Source organism: Antechinus flavipes, chromosome 6, assembly GCF_016432865.1.
Source record: "Antechinus flavipes isolate AdamAnt ecotype Samford, QLD, Australia chromosome 6, AdamAnt_v2, whole genome shotgun sequence".
Taxonomy (NCBI): domain Eukaryota; kingdom Metazoa; phylum Chordata; class Mammalia; order Dasyuromorphia; family Dasyuridae; genus Antechinus; species Antechinus flavipes.
The window spans coordinates 76,304,494-76,326,646 of NC_067403.1; the positions used below are offsets into that span (position 1 = coordinate 76,304,494).

A 22,153-nucleotide genomic window follows, 5' to 3' on the forward strand; every position below is an offset into this window, starting at 1 on the left:
AAAAAGAGGAAACTATATCCCACAAAAAGGCAAAGGAAACCTGTCATATCTGAGGGAACTTAAAGAGGGAGAGGAATATTGTATGAATCTTATTCTCATCAGAGTTGGCTCAAAGAAAAAATAATTGACATTTGTTTTACAGAGAAACTCTCCCATAAAGCAGAGGCAGATAGCAGACTATATCAAAAGTCAGAAATCTACAATATGTTGTTTACAGGAAACACATTTAAAGCAGGGAGATACATACAGAGTAAAGATAAAAGGCTGGAGCAGAATCTATTATGCTTCAGATGAAGTCAAAGGTAGCCATCCTTATCTCAGATCAAGCAAACGCAAAAATTGATTTAATTAAAAGAGATAAGGAAGTAAACTATATCTTGCTAAAGGGAAGCATAGAAAATGAAGCAATATCAATACAAAACATATATGCACCAAGTGGTATAGCATCTAACTTCCTAAAGGAGAAGTTAAGAGAGTTGCAAGAAGAAATAGACAGCAAAACTATAATAGTTGGAGATCTCAACCTTGCACTCTCAGAATTAGATAAATCAAATCATAAAATAAATAAGAAAGAAATTAAAGAGGTAAATAGAATATTAGAAAAATTAGGTATGATAGCTCTTTGGAGAAAACTGAATGGTGACAAAAAAGAGTATACTTTCTTCTCAGCAGTTCATGGAACCTATACAAAACTTGGCCATATATTAGGACATAAAGACCTCAAAATTAAATGCAGGAAGGCAGAAATAGTAAATTCTTTCTTTTCAGATCACAATGCAATAAAAACTATATTCAACAAAAACTTAGGGATAAATAGACCAAAAAGTAATTGGAAACTAAATAATCTCATCTTAAAGAATGATTGGGTGAAATAGCAAATTATAGACACAATAATTTCACTCAAGATAATGACAATGATGAGACAATATACCAAAATTTTTGGGATGCAGCCAAAGCAGTATTAAGGGGAAATTTTACATCTTTAGAGGCTTACTTGAATAAAATAGAGAAAGAGAAGATCAATAAATTGGGCTTGCAACTTAAAAAGCTAGAAAAAAAAATTAAAAACCCCCATCAAATACTAAACTTGAAATTCTAAAATTAAAAGGAGAAATTAATAATATTGAAAGTAAAAAAAAAACTATTGAATTAATAAATAAAACTAAGAGTTAGTTTTATGAAAAAACCAATAAAATAGATAAACATTTGGTAAATCTGATTAGAAAAAGGAAAGAGGAAAATCAAATTGTTAGTCTTAAAAATGAAAAGGTAGAACTTTCCACCAGTGAAGAGGAAATTTAAGCAACTTTACCTAACATTATGCCAAACAATTTGATAACCTAAGTGAAATGGATGACTACCTCCAAAAATATAGGCTTCCCAGATTAACAGAGGAGGAAGTAAATTGCTTAAACAGTCCCATTTCAAAAAAAGAAATAGAACAAGTTATTAATCAACTCTCTAAGAAAAAATCCCCAGGACCAGATGGATTTACATGTGAATTCTACCAAACATTTAAAGTACAATTAGCCCCAATGCTTTATAAACTGTTTGAAAAAATAGGGAATGAAGGAGTCCTACCAAATTCCTTTTATGACACAGACATAGTACTGATACCTAAATCAGGTAGGTTGAAAACAGAGAAAAAAAAATTATAGACCAATCTCCCTAATGAATATTGATGCTAAAATCTTACATAAGTAGCAAAAAGACTACAGAAAATCATCCCTAGGATAATACACCATGATCAAATAAGATTTATACCAGGAATGTAGGGCTGGTTCATTACTGGAAAACTATTAGTATAATTGACCATATTAATAACCAAATTAACAAAAACCATATGATCATCTCAATAGATGCAGAAAAAGCATTTGATAAAATCCAACATCCATTCCTATTAAAAACACTTGAGAGTATAGGAATAAATGGACTTTTTCTTAAAATAATCAGTATCATATTTTTAAAACCATCAGTAAGCATCGTATGTAATGGGGATAAACTGGAACTATTCCTAGTAAGATCAGGAGTGAAACAAAGTTGCCCACTATCACCATTACTATTCAATATCGTATTAGAAATGTTAGCTTTGGCAATAAGAGTTGAGAAAGAAATTAAAAGAATTAGAGTAGGTAATGAGGAAACCAAATTATCACTCTTTGTTGATGATATGATGGTATACTTAGGGAACCCCAGAGACTCTACTAAAAAGCTATTAGAAATAATGCACACCCCTTTAGCAAAGTTGCAGGTTACAAAATAAACCTATATAAGTCATCAGCATTTTTATATATCACTAATAAAATCCAACAGTTAGAGTTACAAAGAGAAATTTCATTTAAAGTAACTACTCATAGTATGAAATATTTAGGAATCTATCTGCCAAAGGAAAATCAGAAACTATATGAGCAAAACTACAAAATACTTTCCACACAATTAAAGTCAGATCTAACCAATTGGAAAAAGATTAAATGCTCTTGGATAGGGTGAGCAAATATAATAAGGATGACAATACTATCTAAACTAATCTACTTATTTAGTGCTATACCGATCAGACTCCCAAAAAACTATTTTAATGATCTAGAAAAAATAATAACAAAGTTCATATGGAAAAACAAAAGGTCAAGAATTTCAAGGGAATTAATGATATAAAAAAAAAATCAAATGAAGGTGGCCTAGCTGTACCACATCTAAAATTATATTATAGAGCAGTGGTTACCAAAACCATTTGGTTGATCAGTGGAATAGGTTAGGTTCAAAGGACAAAACAGTCAATAACTTTAATAATCTAGTGTTTGACAAACCCAAAGACCCCAGGTTTTGGGATAAGAACTCACTGTTTGACAAAAATTTCTGAGAAAATTGGAAATTAGTATGGCAGAAACTAGGCATTGACCCATACTTAACACCATACACCAAGATAAGGTCAAAATGGGTTCATGATCTAGGCATAAAGAATGAGATTATAAATAAATTAGAAGAACATAGGATAGTAAGACCTGTGGAAGAGGAAGGAATTTATAACCAAAGAAGAACTAGATATCATTATTGATCACAAAATACAAAATTTTGATTATATCAAATTGAAAAGTTTCTGTACAAATAAAACTAATGCAGACAAGATTAGAAGGGAAACAATAAACTGGGAAAACATTTTTACAGTCAAAGGATCTGATAAAGGCCTCATTTCCAAAATATATAGACAATTGACTCTAATTTATAAGAATTCAAGCCATTCTCCAATTGATAAATGGAAAAAAGGATATGAACAGACAATTCTCAGATGAAGAAATTGAAACTATTTCTAGCCATATGAAAATATGCTTCAAGTCATTATTAATCAGAGAAATGCAAATTAAGACAACTTTGAGATACCACTACACACCTGTCAGATTGTCTAGAGTGACAGGGAAAGATAACGTGGAATGTTGGAGGGGATGTGGTATGAACCACCACATAGAATTCCCAATCCTTCTATTTTTGTCCACCTGCATTTTTTATTTCCTTCACAGGCTAATTGTACACTATTTCAAAATCCAATTCTTTTTGTACAACAAAATAACTGTTTGAATATGTGTGTGTGTGTGTTTGTGTGTATATATATATATATAATATATATATATATATATTCAAAATCTAATTCTTTTTGTACAGCAAAATAACTGTTTGAATATGTATATGTGTGTATATATATATAATTTAACTTATATTTCAAAATATTTAATATGTATTGTTCAACCTGCCATCTGTAGGAAGGGGTGGGGGGAATGAGGGGAAAAATTGGAACAAAAGGATGACCTGAAAGTCATGTTTAAAAGAGAGAGAGAGAGAGGGAGTCTTGACAGCATTTTTCAAAAAATATCACAGAATATTGCTCTGAAATGCTAGAACCAGAGGATAAAATAGTCATTGATAGAATCCATAAGTCACCACAAGGAATATTGTAGCTAAATTCCAGAATTATCAGATCAAGGAGAAAATATTGCAAGCAGCCAGAAAGAATTCAAATATTGAGAAACTACAATTAGGATTACCGAGGATCTAGGGGCTTCCACATTAAAGGATCAGAAGACCTGGAATATGATATTTTGGAAATCAAAGGAGTTTGGCCTACAATAAAGAATCAACTGCCTGGCAAAACTGAGCATTATCTTTCAGGAGAAAAGATGGATAATTCAATGAAATAGGGAATTTTCAATCATTTCTGATAAAAGAGCAGAACTGAATAGAAAAAAAAAAACAGAAAAAACAAGACTCAAGAGAAACATAAAAAGGTAAACAGGAAAGAAAGAAAAAAAATTATTTAAAGATTAAACTGTTTACATCCCAAACAGGAAGGTGATACTTATAACTTTAGAAAATTATAACTATATCAGTTATATATATAGGTTAGGTTAAAAGGGGTATACATAGGTAGAAGGCATGGGTAAAAGATGATTTTGATATGATGCTATAACAAAGAAATAAAGATGTTGGAAAAGGACTGTATTGGGAGAAGAGGAAGGGAGAGGCAAAATAGGGCAAATTACATCACATGAAGAGATATAAAGGCTCATTACAGTAGAGGGGAAGAAGGAAGGAAGATGAGCATTATTTTAAATTTAAATCCCATTGGATTTGTCTCAAAAAGGGAATAACAGAACACACTTAAGGGGGTATAGAAATGTATCTTACCATATAGGAGAGGAAAGCATAAAGAAAAGGGAGAGTTTGGATAGAAGATATGAAAGAAGTTGTAGAGGAAAGGAAAAAGAAAAGGGCATAGAGTGATATAAGGAAGGGTAAATTAAGGGAGGCAGTGGTCAGAAGTAAAACACTAGTGAGAAGGGATTGAGTGAAAAGGAAGAAAAAAAGCAAAAATGGAAGAAATGGAGGGACATACAGAGTTGATAAGTATAATTATAGATGTGAACCAAATGAACTCTCCCCAAAAACAGAAGCAACTAGGAAGAATAGATCAAAAAGAAAAGACTCCTACAATGTAATGCTTATAAGAAATACAATTGAAGCAAAGAGATACACATAAAATAAAGGTAAAAGTCTGGAGTAGAACATATTATGCTTTTGCTGAAATTAAAAAAAAAAAAAGCAGGGGGAGAAATCCTGATCTCAGACAAAGCAAAAGCAAAAATAGATCTAATTACAAGAGATAAAGAAGGAAGGAAACTACATCTTCCTAAAGATTATATACAATAGAAGTAATATGAATACTAAACACATATGTACCAAGTAGTATAGCATTTAAACTCTTAGAAGAGATATTAAGTGAGTTACAGGAAGAAATAGTCAGCAAACTTATGCTTCCTCTCAGAACTAGATAAATCTAACCACAAAATGAATTAGGAAGAAGTTAAGGAGGTGAATAGAATTTCTGAAAATTTAGTTTGATAGATCTCTTGAGAAACTTGCCTGAGGATAGAAAGAAATATACCTTTTTCTCAGCACTCCATGACACCTATACAAAAACTGACCATGTGATAAGGCATTAAAATGTCACAATCAAAAGCAGAAAGGCCGAAATGTTAAGATAATGATGCAACAAAAATTACATGTAATAAAGGGCCTTGGAAAGATAGAGCAAAATGTAATTGTAAACTACTAATTAATCAAATTCTAAAAATGAGTGAATTAAACAATGAATCATAGAAACAATCAATTTCATCAAAGACAATAACAATGAGACAACATACCAAAATTTTTGTGATGGAGACAAAGAAATTTTTAAGGGAAATATTATATCTTTAAATACTTACATGAAAAGAATAGAGAAAGAAGAGATCGTTGAATTGAACATGCAATTTAAAAACCTATAAAAACATATTAAAAAGTATAAAAAACAAATTAAAAATGCCCAATTAAATACTAAATTAAAAATTCTGAAAAATCAAAGGACAAATTAATAAAATTGAAAGTAAAAAAACTATTGAACTAATAAATAAAACTAAGAGTTGATTTTATGGGAAAAAACTAAAATAAATAGACCTTTGGTTAATTTTATTTTAAAAAAGAAAGATGAAAATCAAATTTCCAGACTCAAAAATGAAAGTGTGAACTTATCTCATCAATGAAGAGGAAAATAAAACTATGTACAGGAATGATTTTGTCCAGCTGTGTGCCAACAAATCTGACAATCTATTTGAAATGGATGAATGTGTACAGAAATATAAATTGCCCAAATTAACAGAAGGGAAAATAAAATATTTAAGTAACACCATTTTAGAAAAAGAAATTGAACAAGACATCAATGAATTCCTTAAGAAAAAATTTCCTGGGTCAGATGGAGTTACAAGTGAATTCTATCAAACATTTAAAAACAATTGATGTCAATACAATTTAAACTATTTGGAAAAATAGGCGAAGGAATCCTACAAAATTCTTTTTATTACACAAATATGGTGTGGATACCTAACATGAAGAGCTAAAACAGAGAAAGAAAATTATGATGACATATTTAGAGAATCCTAGAGAATCAACTAAAAAATTACATGAAATAATAACTTTAGCAAAGTTGCAGGATATACAATAAATCCACATATCACGAGCATTTCTATATAATATGAACAAAGCCTAGCAGCAAAAGATAGAAAGAGAAATTCCATTTAAAATAATTATAGGATATATTAAAAAATTGGGAGTCTGTCCGTCAAGGAATTATATGAATACAATTATAATTTTTTCACACAAATAAAGTCATTTTTAAATAACTAGAAAAATACCATTTGCTAATGAGACCATGCTAATACAATAAAAATGAACATTCTAGCTAAATTAATTTACTTTTTCAGTGCTATATAAATTGAAACACCAAAAAATGACTTTATAGAGATAGGAAAAAAAAATTTTCATTTGGAAGAACAAAAAATCATGACTATCTAGGGAAGTAATGAAAAAACGGTAAAAGAAGGTGGGTAACTATTCCCAGATCTAAAACTATATTTTAAAAAAACTGTATTCATCAAGGCTATTTGGTACCAGCTAAGAAATAAGAGTATATCAGTAAAACAGTTTAAAGATACAAGACACAGTAGTCAATGATGATAATAATCTACTAGACTAATTGTGGTAAATGAATATAATGGAATATTATTGGTGTCTAAGAAACAATGAGCAGGTGGATGAGCTGATCGAAGTGAACAGAACCAAGAAAACATTGCATAGTAACAGCAGCATTGTGCCATGATCAGCTATGATAGACTTAGCATTTCTCATCAATATAATGATTCAAGACAATTCCAAAAGCTTCATGTTAGAAAATGTTATTCATATCCAGAGAAAAGGCATGGAATATGAATGCAGATCAAAACACACTATTTTACTCTTTTTTTGTTTTTTCTTTCTTTTGATTTTCCCTTTTTCTTCTGATTCTTCTTTTATAACATGATAATGTGAAAATATATTAAATATGATTATACATTGGTAACCTATGTCAGATTGCTTACCAACCTGAGGATGAGAGGGAGGGATGGAGGAAAAAAATGGAACTCAAATCATATAAAAGTAAATATTGAAAACTACCTTTACTTGTAATTGAAAAAAATGAAATATTAAGTGGGAGGGAAGAAGCCCCCCAAAATCTGGATATTATTATCACCTTGAGAATGTGATATCCCCCACTGCCTTAATCATTTAATAACTTGTCTTTGAATTCAAAATCTAATAGAATGACCCTTTTAGAAAGTAAAGAAATCCTGAATTCTAGGGAACTATCACAACTCTCAAATGAGCAAATCTCAAAAGAGATGCAGTGCCAAAAGATAAAACAGTTAGCTAATTAATATAAAGTAATATTGGAACACTCTATTTGAATAAAGAAAAAAGGCTAAGGGAAGAAATGAAGGAACAATAGTATAATAGTACAAAAGGACAGAAAAAAATTTAAACATCAATAGAGGGAAAATCACAATAAAAGTAGTCAAGCCAAGATCAATGGTTGGGAATAAAATTAAAAAACAAGCTCAATATGACACAATTCAAAAGCATTAAAGATTGAAAATTATAAGGAATAAAAGGGAATATAAAAAGGCATATTATTCAAAGTGAAAAATAAGAGAAACCAGATCACTGTAAACATTAAATAATAACCCTATAAAAGGAAAATACACAAATATACAGGCAAATGAACCTCCTCAAAATGGAAGAGACAATAGAAGTAAACAATATCTAGCATATAAAAGTTTAATTATTTATAAAGGAAAATTAATTGCTATTTAAATTTAAGGTAAAGGTCATAAATGGAAGTCATAAAAAAAGAGGAACTAAATACTTCAAAACAATGAAAGGATAGCACATATTTAACTATATCAGATTGGTTCCTGTCTTGGGAAGGAAAAAGGTCAGAGAAGGAGGGAGAAAAATCTGGAATTCAAAATCTTACAAAAATGAATGTTGAAAATAATCTTTGCATGTATTTGGGAAAATAAAATACTATTGAGGGAAAAAAGTACTTCAAAAGAAATCCATAGAAAAAGAGTTCAAGAAAATACTCTCTAAGGCACATACTGATACCTTTTCTCACTAAATTTGACTATCATTAATCTTTCAACATTGTTTTTGCTTTCACTGTCTCTACAGCTTCTGAGTACTTTCCAACTTCTATTTATTCCAACTCTTTGAAGCAAAAAATTATACAAAAGCTGGTGCTCTAATTATTTAACTAACTTATGCTATCTGATCTAGCTAAGATTCACTGTCTATATCTTGTGAATCCCAAGGACTTGAAGTCCTAGAATAACTTTCTTTCTAGGGATAATCACCTTTTGACCAACCACTATATCCCACTTATATCATTACAGGCTACTCAAAAGTATAAAAAATGTGTCCTATTTTTTTAATTCAATTTTTTTTCAGTTCTAAATTCTCTATATCTTCTTCCCTTGCCTATTGAGAAGGCAAGAATAACAAAGCCCATTACAAATATTTCTAGCATACAAAACAAGTTCCTGCATTAGCTATGTCCAACTTTTTTTTAGAAAAAAGAAAAATAAATAATGCATCAAATTTGCTGGAGATAGATAGCATGAGGATTGGGATTGGTCATTATTTTGCTCAAAGTTCCTAAATCCTCCAGAGTTGATTATCCTTTCAACATTGTGGATATATAAATTGTTTTCCTGGTTTTACTTTCTTCCCTCTGTATCAGTTCATACAAGTCTTCAATGTTACATATAATTCAATTCAACAAATATTTATTAGACAGCTACACTCTATAAAGTACTATGTTAAATACAAGGGATTATAAAAACAAGAAAAAAAATTAAGTGCCTATTCTTTATTGTCATTTACTGCATTTTAGCAGAGGAGACCTTATAACTTATTTGTGTAGACAGCTAGTACTAACAACTAGAAAACTCAGGAAAGCTTTCTTGAGGAAACAGAACCTAACCTTGGCCTAAAAAATTTTTTTTAAGCAGCAGAAGCAGAGAAAAAATGCATTTCAAGGCATGGAGTAAAGGGTGCAGACTAACCATTTATCTGCTTTGGTTGAGGGAGTTTCTCATCTGGGTGTTCAATACTCCAATCAAAATTTTATTTTATTTTATTTTATTGGGAAGAGGACAGGACTTATGATTCTGGAGTGGAGGGAGCTCCCAGAGAGCAATTTCCCCAAAATTAATTATTACTGTCTTTGTATTCTCTCAAATTAATACTCTCTTTGCACTTGATAACCTTGAGGATCCTGAGTGATTAAGGGACTTGTCAGGCGTTACACAGCCAGTGGATAATAGAGGTCTAGAACACAGACCTTTATTCACAGACAGTTCTCTACACATTTCACCATACTGTTTTATCCACAAAACTTCTCTAAAGGCTATGGTCTGTCCTCTTTGCCCACTGATCAAATCCAATGAACATTCAATGTCTTTGTGTTTTCTTTTATATGACTCCATTTTATTTCTCCATGAGAACAAGAAGCAGCAGAGTAGTAGATAACAGAAATCTGATTTCCTTATGCCAAATACCTTTCCAGTAGTGAGGGGAATCTCATGGGTTATTAATAATAGCCAGCTTTGACATATTGTCTTGAAATTTGCTAAGCAGTTTCCAAGGTATCTCAATTAAACTTCACAACAGTATGAGGTAGGTAATATTATAATACTCATTTTACAGATGACAAAACTGAGGCTAAGAAAGATTAAGTGACATCCAGCGCCATAAAGCTAATAAGGACACGAGGACCAATTTGAACTTTCTGAATTCAAATCCAATATTCTATCCACTGAGTCACTTTAGCTGTTTCTAAATAAAGGATCATTTTAGTTGAAAAATGTAGTATTTCCAGGTTTGTAGAAAGCCACTGAATTTGGAAATCTCAAAACAAAAATATAAAAATAAGTGAGGAAATTTGGGAATCAGAGCCAGTAGAGTAATATATCACCCCCCATCTGATATAAATTTGAGATATAGGTAGTGTTTTAATTCATTCATCTCCTATGCAACCTATAGTTAAAAAGAAAAAAGATATTTGATCAGAATTGTCCTTTATGATCTAGCAAATGACTGATAATAAAACTGATTTTTTTTTAAAAAATGTCTTTATTATAGATATTTTTGCCTGAACTTGAGAGAGTTCACAAAAGTAAATTTTAATGGTGAACATTTGCCCTTTTCTATTAGGTTTAATTTATTTCTTCTTTAAATTGTTAAAAGTATTTTTTATTCATTTCTGTGTTGTCAGTTGAATTATTTGAGTAGGTCCCAGGCAAAGCCTAGCATTATTAAATCCAAGGCAGCTTGTGACTTATGATCCAACCACCTCATCCTGTCTACTGCTGGCGGGGTGAACCCCCAACCTCCTCAAATATTAAGTGGGTAATTTCTGCTGAGTCTCAGGCTATTTCTCATAAATATGTGTTTCTGAAAACCAAGTCACTGTAATCACCCACACCGTGTTGGATGGCTTTCATCTCATAAAGTTGAACGGAGATGTTTTTAATAAAGATGCTTGCTTTCAACATCCCACAGTAGAAGTGCTCGGCTAGTCATGTGAATATAACCAAAGGGAATTAAATCTCAGTTTCAGAGTGCTTTGTTTTGTTTCCTATTTTCATAAGGCAGCTCCTACAGTGTTCTGCTATATTAGCAAACGCTGGTCATGACCTGCTCCTCTTTCCTGCATGGAGAACTAAAAAATACTTAGCAATTCTCCAATTCTAGGTCACTGGCGTAATGGAAAGTTACCTGTTAATAGAGAGATCCTTATCTCAGATGACCATCTCTATAAGTTTTTATTTTTAATGGTTCTTACTCCAAGTATGAAATTCATTAATAAATTTTGGAGAAGACAGGATAAGGTCATAGAATTACAGAATCAAAATTTTACAGCTGAAAGGGATTTCAGAGGCCATCTAGAGCAACCTTTTCTCAAGAAAGAACCCCTTTTTGCCATATTGCTATCAATAATCACTTGTTGAGCTTATATTAAATACCAGGCACAGTGCTGAGCATGGGGAATACAAAGAAAGACAAAAACCCAGTCCCTGCTCTCTAGTACCTTTTATTCTAATGGAGAAAATACATGCAAATCACTGTGCATCCAAATCAGATTTTGTTGTAACAGTTATTCAGTTATTTGACTTTTTGTGGGGTTTTCTTGACAGAAATACTGGAGTGTTTGCCATGTCCTTCTCCAGATCATTTTATAGATGAAGAAACTGAGACAAGACTTGGTCCAGAGTCACTCAGCTAGTAAGTGCTTGAGTTGGATTTGAATTCAGGAAGACACATCTTCATGATTCAAGTTCTCTCCACTGCACCACTTACCTGCCCACAATAATACAGATGCAATGCAAATATAAGGTAATCTCAGTAGGCAGTACAGAACTGGGGAGGGAGTAAGGTCTCCTGCAGAAGACAGTACTTGGGTTGAGCCTTGAAGGAAGATAAGATAGCTGATAGGAATGAGGAGAGATATCATTGCTGGTATGGATAGTCAGTGAAAAGGTCTGGAATCAGAGTGTCATATTTGGGTAACAGCAAGTTGACAAGTGTCCTCCTGCTGTCATAAAATATAAGGAAGGGAATAAAAATCTAGAGGTGACCTGGTCTGGAATCAGGAAGATCTGAGTTCAAATCTACCCTCAGACACATACTAACTATGTAACCCTGAATAAGTAATTTGAAATCTGTTTAACTCAGTTTTCTTATCTGTAGAATGGGGCTAATAATAGCACTTATCTCCCAGATATTTTTATAAATGAGATAATAAATATTTAATATAATGCCTAATTCATGGTATTATATAAATGTTAGCTATTATTAATCATCATCAATTCAATTCAGTCATCATTAAATAGAAACTAGAAAGCCAATGGATACCAAAGATCTCCAAGGGTAGAAAACCCACAATTTTCCAAAGCAGATCATTCTCCTTTTGAATACTTAAAACTTAAACTGGCCTCGTTGGCCATCCACTGTTTTTGGTTCCTTTCTCCGGGATTCAGACAAACTGAGACTTGGGAAAGACATTACTTTAGAAAGGCCAAAGTCATCCACTTCATCCCAAGGTATCACCAGTCATCTTGACCTCTGTAAGACAGATTTCTGTGACCCTGAGAAGAGAGTGAAGCTGACAACTTTGGGCAGCTCTATCCTACTCATAGACATTTCACAGGCAAACTAAGCTAGCACCCTTGTGATGGCATCAGTTTCCTTCTTCAAGAACTAAGTACAGGGACAAACAATAATCAGGACTGAGGAGAAAAAGGCATATATTTCTTCCATATGATAGCCCTATAAAATGTCCAAAGACACTTGTCATGACCTTCTGAATCTTTTCTATGTCAAACACCATTTGTTCCTTTAATTGATCTCATATAGCATGGATTAAAGGCTCTTTGCAAAATTGCCTTCTTCTGGATACTCTATAGACTATTAATTACTTCCTGAAGTAAGCATAGTAATCCCCAGGACCAAATGTAGACAAGATATCATATGAATTGCCTTCTATAGGCAAATCCATAATTGGTTCAATCATCACACTTTAGGTTATCCAAATCATCCTTAGTCCTTGAGATCCATGAATCAATATCTGTTATTCCTTTCTTTAAAATATCCAAATATGCAAAGTAAACATCTCAGAAAGTAAATATGAAAAGAAAAGGCAAGAAAAAGGGTTACATTTATCCATTTAGTTATAATAAATAATGCAATCTTTCCAAGTAGAAGTACCAGAATAATTAAACTAATTTCCCAAAATTATTCTAGTGTATTCAATTACAGATTTTAATTATTTTAGAGAAATAACTTGCCATGTTAATGAAGGAGACAGTAGTAAGAATCATGGCAGAGTTGAGGTTTCATGTTCTTGCATTCTATGTGCCTTATTAGAAAATGTAAATCAAATATTTGATGAATACTAAGAGCCGTTGGGGACACTGAAATGAATATTACTATTGTGACTCTGAGAATCAGGTTGAAATCTAACAGAAGTCAGTTAAGGTAAGTGGATTTCAGTGCCAAAGGGAACATTAGATGTTTTAAAGAGGTCTTAAGGGAATTACTCAGTATTAAATAACAAATAAAAAAATTAAATAATACTTGGATTGTGACAAACCAACAGAAGTTCAAAAGGTAAAAGTAAGACTGCTCTTCCTACTTCAATTCAAGAAGACAAAAACCTTTAAGCAAACATAATAAGGGTTCATCAACACTGATTGGCTTCTCTTACCTTCTATTTGTTTTAATGAAAATAGATGACATCTCTAGAAGGTCACAACAGATGTTGAAATAGAAAACTCCTTAGAAGATGTCAATTCCAGCCTCTTTAATTAACATATGAGGAACTAAGAACCAGAAAAACTGAGTAACTTTTTCAAGTTTCCACATATAGTAACAATTTGAACCCAGATCCTCTGATTCTAAGCCTTGCAATGGATTCCTAATTTTTTAATAGTATTTTAGATTTAGACCCTTCTGCGGAAGTAGAGGTAAGATCTGAGTTCAAATTTCATCACTAACACTAACAAATATGTGAAGGACATTTGATTACATTAATGTAGGAAATTTTCTCCAGCCGGGCAAATCACAACCCAATTATGATAAATTCTAAGAAGTGAAAAGATTCATTAAGGACAATTATTTCAGAGTCACATAGTTGGAAATGACAGAGGTGGGAGAGAACTCAAGTTTTAATGATTTTCAAGTTTATGGGACAGCCCATAAACTCTATGAACCTCATTTTTTTTCAGCTATAAAATGGGGAAACTGATTCCTATATTAATGATCCGATTCATAAGGCTGTGTTCTTAAGATCAACAGAATCACAGACATGGAAAGAATCACATGTGATCCAAAGTGTTAATAATAATGGTTTATATTTACATACAGAGCCTTTAAGATCTCTAAGAAGCTAGCTATCACAGGCATCACCACCATTTTAAAGATGAGAAAATTGAGGTTTAAGGATTAAGTGCTTGCTCATGGTCATATAACCACGATGTCAGAGGCAGAACTTGAAAACAGATCTGTCCTGAGTTCTAGATCCATTAAGGGTTTTTCTAATCTAGCATTCTGCTTCTCAATAGTGCAGGAATTTCTTTTAAATTTAATCTTTTTAAAATGACAATTAAATGCAGCATACAATAAGATCAGAAAGCATATTCTCCAATTTGAGTAAAGGAGGAAGAATTTTTTTTTCAGTCAATGACTCACAAAACTCATTTATTTAGGCACAGGGGATAGCAATCTGTGTCAGGATAGAAAGGATCTAAACCAAATGTATCCCAGATCTTCCATAAGCAATAAAGTAAAGAAATTTATTTTTAATGATATGCCCCTTTTCCCCTCCATGTCAGGTACAGAAAACTTCTGATTAATTGTGATTTCTGATTAGATGGTTTCTAGTAACCAAGGTTTTACTATTTTTCCTCCCAAATTCCGTGTGTATGTGTGTGTGTGCGTGTGTGTGTTATATATATATAGTGTGTGTGTGCATGTATCTATGTATGATGAATATAAAATTGTGAAGAAATGACAGTTGTCTAAACACTTATGGACAAATCTGTTCAAAAAGACCATGCATGTTTTTCTTATGCCTTAATTCACAGGTTCTGTCTCAATTTTTGTTGTGTTCTTACCAATATATCCTTATATTATTAATATATCCTTGCACAAATATGTGAAGGACATTTGATTTCATCAATATAGGAAGTTTTCTCCACCAGTGCAAAACACAACCCACTTATAATAAATTTTAAAGAGTGGTAGGAGACTCATTAAGGTTGATTGTCTCTGAGTCACATAGTTGGAAGTGTCAGAGGTGGGACAAAATTCAAGTCTTAATGATTCCAAGCCCAGCACTCTAGCTACTATGTTCGATTGCCTCTTAATATAACTTTATTTGCATCTTGTTATTAGAAATGCAATGGAACTTGAAGGATAAGATAAAGTCAAATTGAAACAAAGAATCAATAATTCCTTCCAAATACTGTCTAGATCAGTGGTTCTTAATCTTTTTTTGCATGTGTAATGGATCTCTTTGGAATTTTGGTGAAGCCTTTAGCATCTTTATCAGAATGATTTTAAATGCATAAAGTAAAATACATAAGATTACAAAAAAGGCAATTCTATCAAAATAAGAATATATATATATTTTCCCACACAAGTTCATTTACTCCATGAAATCTATTAAAAATTCTTGGTTTAGTTCAGGGATATAAAACTCAAATAAAATGGATCTTTCTGGCCACATATCGATTCAGGAAGCCTCAAATTAACATTATCTATGTTTTATTTTTATTCATATATTTTTTAAAGATTTCCCAATTATATTTTAATCTGACTCAGGCCACACTCATAAGATGTGACCTATGGGGTATGAGTTTAACACTTCTGATTTAGGTTATGTCAGAACAATAACTACTAGTTCTTACATTTGGGGCAAATTGTAAAAAATGTCCTCAAATCAACTTTGCTAAGAACAAATTCAAGGACCCCCTAGGTGCTCGAACTGGAAGAGGGGATAGACCCAAAACCCTCAAGGCACTGAACAGAGAGAATAATAAGTGATACAGATCTGGGAGCAGGTCATTAATAGTATCTTAACTGAGGTGGGGGATGAAGAAAAGTGTATTATCTGATAACTCCTTACATTAAATTATAATTCTTGCTAACCAAATATTAAATTCAGTTGTTTCTAGTCTGCTGAAGGTGTTTTGGGATACTGTTAGCACATAAGTATTAGCCCTCTTCCAAACCTTGGTAATCCCATTTTAGTTACAGCATTGTGTAATATTTTGATAATTTGTTTCTAAATTAAAAGCAATAGTAGATAGTAATACAATTACTTAATAAAATCTCTAAAACCTTTTTCACAAAGGAGTTGTAAATGTAGGGTCCATGTGAGAAACTCATGGATAGATTTCAGAGGGTCTATGAACTTGATTTAAAAAATGATTATTTTCATTTATCTTTGGTTTTCTTTGAAATCCTAGGTATTTTATATGTTGTGCATTTAAAATCATTATTGTGAGGAGTCTATAAGTATAATCAAACTTCTAGAGAGATTTATAACACACAAAAAGGTTAAAAAACTCTACGAAGCCACTTGCCCTTCTGTAACCTCATCTTCTACTACTAAGTTATGTTTACAGTGTACTTGAGTGAAAATTTGAGTACCATGTGAGGTCAATCAGGAAGAATGGAGAAACAAGCACAGCATTCTTTCCACTATAACATGCTGCTTTTCAAGCCATTTTGGAATTCCAAACCAATTTAATCTACTGAGAAATAAAATGGATCATTTCATCTAAGGACTAAAATCCATTGAAAAACTCTTAAGTTCAATTATTAACTGTGAGAATGGCAAAAGTGCAAATAAATTTTAAAAATGATGAAGTCAAGAAGAATGGATTTGGAGGGCTAAAATGATGAACTCAATTATAGATAGGTTGAGTTTGAGATCCTAGTAGAACATCTAGGTGGAAATCTCAAAAAGAACTAGAGTTGAATAGTTAAGTTAAGGTTAAAAGTAAAGATTTGTTAGACATGTTCATGGAAGTGATATTGGGATTGGATGTAATTGCCTACATAGTAGAACTTATAAGAAAGAGGAGCCTCAAAGCTAGATCTTCAAGCAATTGTCACATTTATGGCATTTATAGTAAGGGGAGGGGTGATGGACAAACAGAAACAGAGAGAAAAGAGAGGGATATAGTAATGAGAAGAGAAACAGGATAGAGTCAGAAAGGAGAGGAAAAGAAGAGGGAGAGAGAGAGAAAGAGATACAAAGATACAGAGAGACAGAGGCAGAGATAGAGATAGAAACAGAGAGAGAGAGATTTTGATCACAAATGAAGGAGGAGAACAGAAAAATGCAGTGTTATGGAATTAAAGACTGATATAGAAGCACTAACACTTTTGAAAATAATAACTTTAGTTGGACTTAGAGAGATAGAAAGATGAAAAATCTTCAGGTTAGTTTATTAATAATTATAGAAACCTTGAATACCTTTATTGAAAATAATAGACAGCTAGTTAGCACAGTGGATAGCATAATAAACTTGGAGTCAGAAAAATTGGAGTCTGCATCCTTCCTCATACACTTGCTAGCTGTGTGATCCCAGGCAAACCACAACCGATGTAAGAATCACTTTACTCATTTGTAAAATGAGGATAATAATAGTGCCCATTTGCTGTGATGATCAAATGAGATGATATTTTGAGCTCTTCGGAAATCTTAAAGCATTGTGTAAATGTTTACTATTACTAGATAACATCATTCTAGGGCATATTTCAATCTTTTTTCTATGGCTTGAAATAAAAATAAATAGCTGCCAGATACACAGTAGAGACTGATTCTGAAGGTTATGATAGAATACAAAAATGTCAGTGTAGGAAGCAACAAAAACCCATTCACAAAATCAAAGGCTATCAGAACATGCAGAAAATCTGGAACCTGTACTAGGTTATCTATTTGGTGATAGAATGGGGGATAGATAAGCTGAAGAAGAGAAGAATGGAAGAGGAAAAGAAAGCTTATGATAGCTAAATTTAAGCATTTAAAAGTCTGTTACATGAGCAAAAGACTAACATTATTCTGCTTGGCCCAAGAGGACAGAACTAGGAGAAAATGTATGAAAGTTAGTAAGAGGTAAATTTAGGCTTGATACTGGGGAAAACCTCTTAATACTGGGAGCTGTCCAAAAGTCGAATAGATTGTTCTTGAAAGACGATGGGTTCTCCTGCCTTGTATTTTACTTTAAGAGAAGGCTGAATGACCCCTTTTACCAGGTATTGTCACAATAGAAATTCTTTTCATGTGTATGTTGGCCTAAGAGGGTGCTGGAAGTCCCTTCCAATTTTTGAATTCTGCGATTGTGAACCTGAGCTGAAATCTGCTCTATAATATCTTTGACAAGTAGGTGAACCACCCTCTGCCTGAAGACCTCCAGTGAGAAGAAACCCACTCCTTCCTGCAGCAGCAAATTCTGCTTTTGGAAAACCAAGATTATTAAGACATTTTTCCTTACATCAAGCCAAAAGCTACCTCTTTACAGCTTCTATCCACGGTTACTATTTCTGTTCTCTGAAATGCAAAGTTGAATTCAATTCAACAAGCATTTATTAAGACCACATGAGAGAGGCCAAGGATGAATATAAAATAGATTCAGTGCCCCCTAAGTTTCAGAAAACTTAAGTTAGCTAGTCAAGTGGATACAAAGTTGAATGCTTAATTTATTTCCATTTCATTTCATTTTCATGCTTTTTAAACATATATCTGTACAAATTTTTGTTGTCATTCAGTCATGTCTGACTTTTTTGGCCCCATTTAGGATTTTCTTGGGAAAGATTCTGAAGCAGTTTGCCGTGTCCTTCTCAAGCTAATTTTATAGATGAGAAAATGAAGGTAAGCAGGGTTAAATTACTTGCCCAGGGTCATACAGTCAGTGAGTTTGAAACCAGATTTAAACTCAGAAAGATGAGTCTACATGACTCCAGGCTCAGCACTTTATCCTCTTCACCACTTAGCTGACCCTAGCCTCTTACACACATGTATGCTGTACCAATAGAATATAAATATATTTGTGCAATAGGATCGGCAATGTTTTAGTTTGAACAGATAAAAGCCAGCAATTTCTTTGCTGGCAGGGATACATATAAAAAAGGAAGGAAATGTGGAACAAAGACCTGTAGACCTTCTTTATCTGCCCTTTACCCTAGCTAAATTTTTGTGTGCCAATAAGGGAGAACATGAGAAATGAGAAAATTCTCATCAATAGACTCCAAAAGTTCTTTTAAGGCTTGGGAAGATAAAATTTCTAAAACTGATTTTAAGGACATAAGTTCAAAATCAGAGATTTGTAAAGAATTTTCAAACTCCATTTTAGATTGTAGTTTGGTACCAGAATTTTGAATTTGGTAACATGTTTTTTGACATGAATATGAAATCAGGGAAGTGATGCCATGATGTGCAAGTAAATTAAATTTAAGTGAGGGAGGGGTGTGCAAGGTTACCAGCCTCACTTCTCCTCCAGAGTTATTGGGTCCAGTGGCAAGATTTAAATCAGGACAACTGGAGATATCTCTGGATGCTACAGGAGAACTTGACCTTTTTAAGGGAAGGTCTTTAACAGATCTCAGGTTGAAACAACTTCCAATCATGATTAAGGCTAAGTAAGAAAGGAGACAGAGAAGAAAGATGGTCAAAGGTGGCTTTAATCTTATCCTGAATGATTCTGCCTAGATAAATAAGAGCTTAAGTAAGGAAATTCCTATCCATCTGTTCTATAGGAAAAGAATAATAAGCTCTCCCTAGCAGGAAAAGGTTTTCTAGATACTGCACTCAAGTATATCATAGGAAAAAAAGCATCCTGAACACATCTCTTTTTAAAGTATTAGAAGGCCAGTAAACTTGCATACACATCATTGTAGATAAGCCGAACACAAGCCTTGGTTTTTAGCTGAGATCAATAGAGTGTCTTGAACTTTGAATATTTTTTCTTGGGGGGTGAGGGGGATGGGAAGAGTTCTTGGTGAGGATGCCCTGGTGCTACATACAGAAAAATACACACATATTTGTTACATAGACAACAAAAACCTCTCTGGGGGAAAAATATCTAACTTGTCACTGAATGTAAACAAAAATCTATTATCAACACTAAGGTCTCTTAGAATATATTCATGTGATAACATTCCTCATTTAATTTTTGAATATTCAAATACTATTATAATGATGAAAATGTTTTTAAAAGTGCCTAACACATTTGAAAGAATGAAAGTATTTATATGTCTAAATGTGAAAATGACAAGAAAAAATTTTAAATGTCATTGTTTGAAATATGTGGTTGAGAATAAGTGTGAAGGATTAATACCTAGAATACAAAATAATTATCTTAGTACACAGTTTTCCATGCTGCATTTCTTTTCCACTCCCTTATACTCCTTTTCCCCTCGTCAATGAATTTTCTATTTCATCTTAGGCCAAACATTTATCATGAATAAACACACATTTCATAAATAACCAGTTCTCTTATTTGTACTAATAAATTTTCAGGTCAACAAAAAAAAGTAATTATACAAATGGAAGTTTATAGGACAAATCAGCCAAGCAAGAACATTTGTGGGGAGGTTCTAGATGTAATTCCTTCCTCAATGAATATCAGTTCAGTGGGAATTCAACTTTCACAATACTGACAAACTGGAAAAGAATTCTTTCAGTAAATACTTTCCCCATGAAAGAGATCCCGCTCAATCCTATCATCAAAAGCCTATTCAACGACAATGCTTATCTATCAACAGTCTGCAAGCATTCATTAGGTTTCTGTGATGTGTCATATACCATACTGGATTCTGAGAGATTAAAAAAAAATATAGCCCAAATATTCAGTGTGTTTATATTCCAATTGAGGAGACTAGAGAAAGGAATAAATAGAATCCCCACCATAAGCATAGTGACACTTCAAAGTATCACTATGACTATATACACACACACAAACTTATATAGTATGCATGTGTGATACCATATACATATTTGTGTGTGTGTGTGTATATATATATATGTGTGTGTGTGTGTGTGTGTGTTTATGTTTAGCAGTCTTAGCAAATTCTTGTTGATTAACTGATTGAAATTACCAAAATTATCACATCATTTGGATGGTTTACTAACTCAAATCCTACTGATGCTAATCCCTTCATAATCTTTTCCCATTTCCTTTATTTCTAATTTATTATATGCCCTCTTTATCATCACACAATTTTATAAACACTGCCTTCCAACGGGCTTTCATATTTAGTCTTTTCCCTATTCCGATAACCTTTGACTTGATTGTCAGCTCAGTTAGCCTTCTGAGTATATTTGATTAACCCTCTATTCAAAACTTTTCAGTTGCTTCCTTTTCCTTCCCACCCAAAGTTCCAACTCCCTAAGCCTGGTATTCAAGGCCCTTCACAAGTTGTTGTACCTCAACAACCTCATTTCACAGTTAGCTTCTTTGTGGTCTATGTCCCCAGTTAAATTTGTCCATTAAACTGATTTTCACACCTATTAGAGAATTCACAAGGAAGAGAAACTATGAATAAAAAAAAAAAGCCTTCCAGTTGAGTTCACATCTTACTTGGTACTAGAGGTGTAATGTGAAAGAATGTAATTAATGTGTATCAGTTTTCAGTCAGAAATCAAATCTTATTCAGCATCAGAAAAGTTATGATGTAGGTTTAAAAAAATCTATACATTGAATTTGGATAAATGTTTTACTTTGCTGTACCCATCAGAGATAGAATAATAGAAAGAAGATGAAGGAAGGAAGGAAGGAAGGAAGGAAGGAAGGAAGGAAAAAGGGAAGGAAGGAAGGAAGGAAAGAAGGGAGGGAAGAAGAAAGGAAAAAAGGGAGGGAGGGAGAAAGGGAGAAAGGGAGGGAGGGAGGGAGGAAAAGAAGGAGGGAGGGAAAAAGGGAGGGAGAAAATTAGGGAGAGAGGGAGGAAGGAGGAAGAGAGAAAGGAAGAGAGGGGATGGAAGAGGAAAAGAGGGAGGGAGAAGAAGGGAGGGAGAGAAGAAAGGAGGGAGGAAGGAAGGAGAAAAGGTGGGAAGGAGGAAAGCTGGGAAGGAGGGAGGTGGGAAGGAGGGAGGGTAGATGAGAGGGAGGAAGAAAGGTATTCTATTCCCCATTTACAGATTAGAAAGTTCAGTTTCAGAGAGATTAATTTATTTGCATAAGGT

General features: G+C 32.9%; 1 protein-coding gene across 1 annotated transcript in view; it reads right to left on the reverse strand.

Moving 5' to 3' along the window:
• The window catches only part of IQCM (IQ motif containing M), a 371,357-nt gene that overhangs the window by 198,659 nt on the left and 150,545 nt on the right, over positions 1–22,153 (reverse strand). The gene's annotated exons all lie outside the window — the stretch shown is intronic.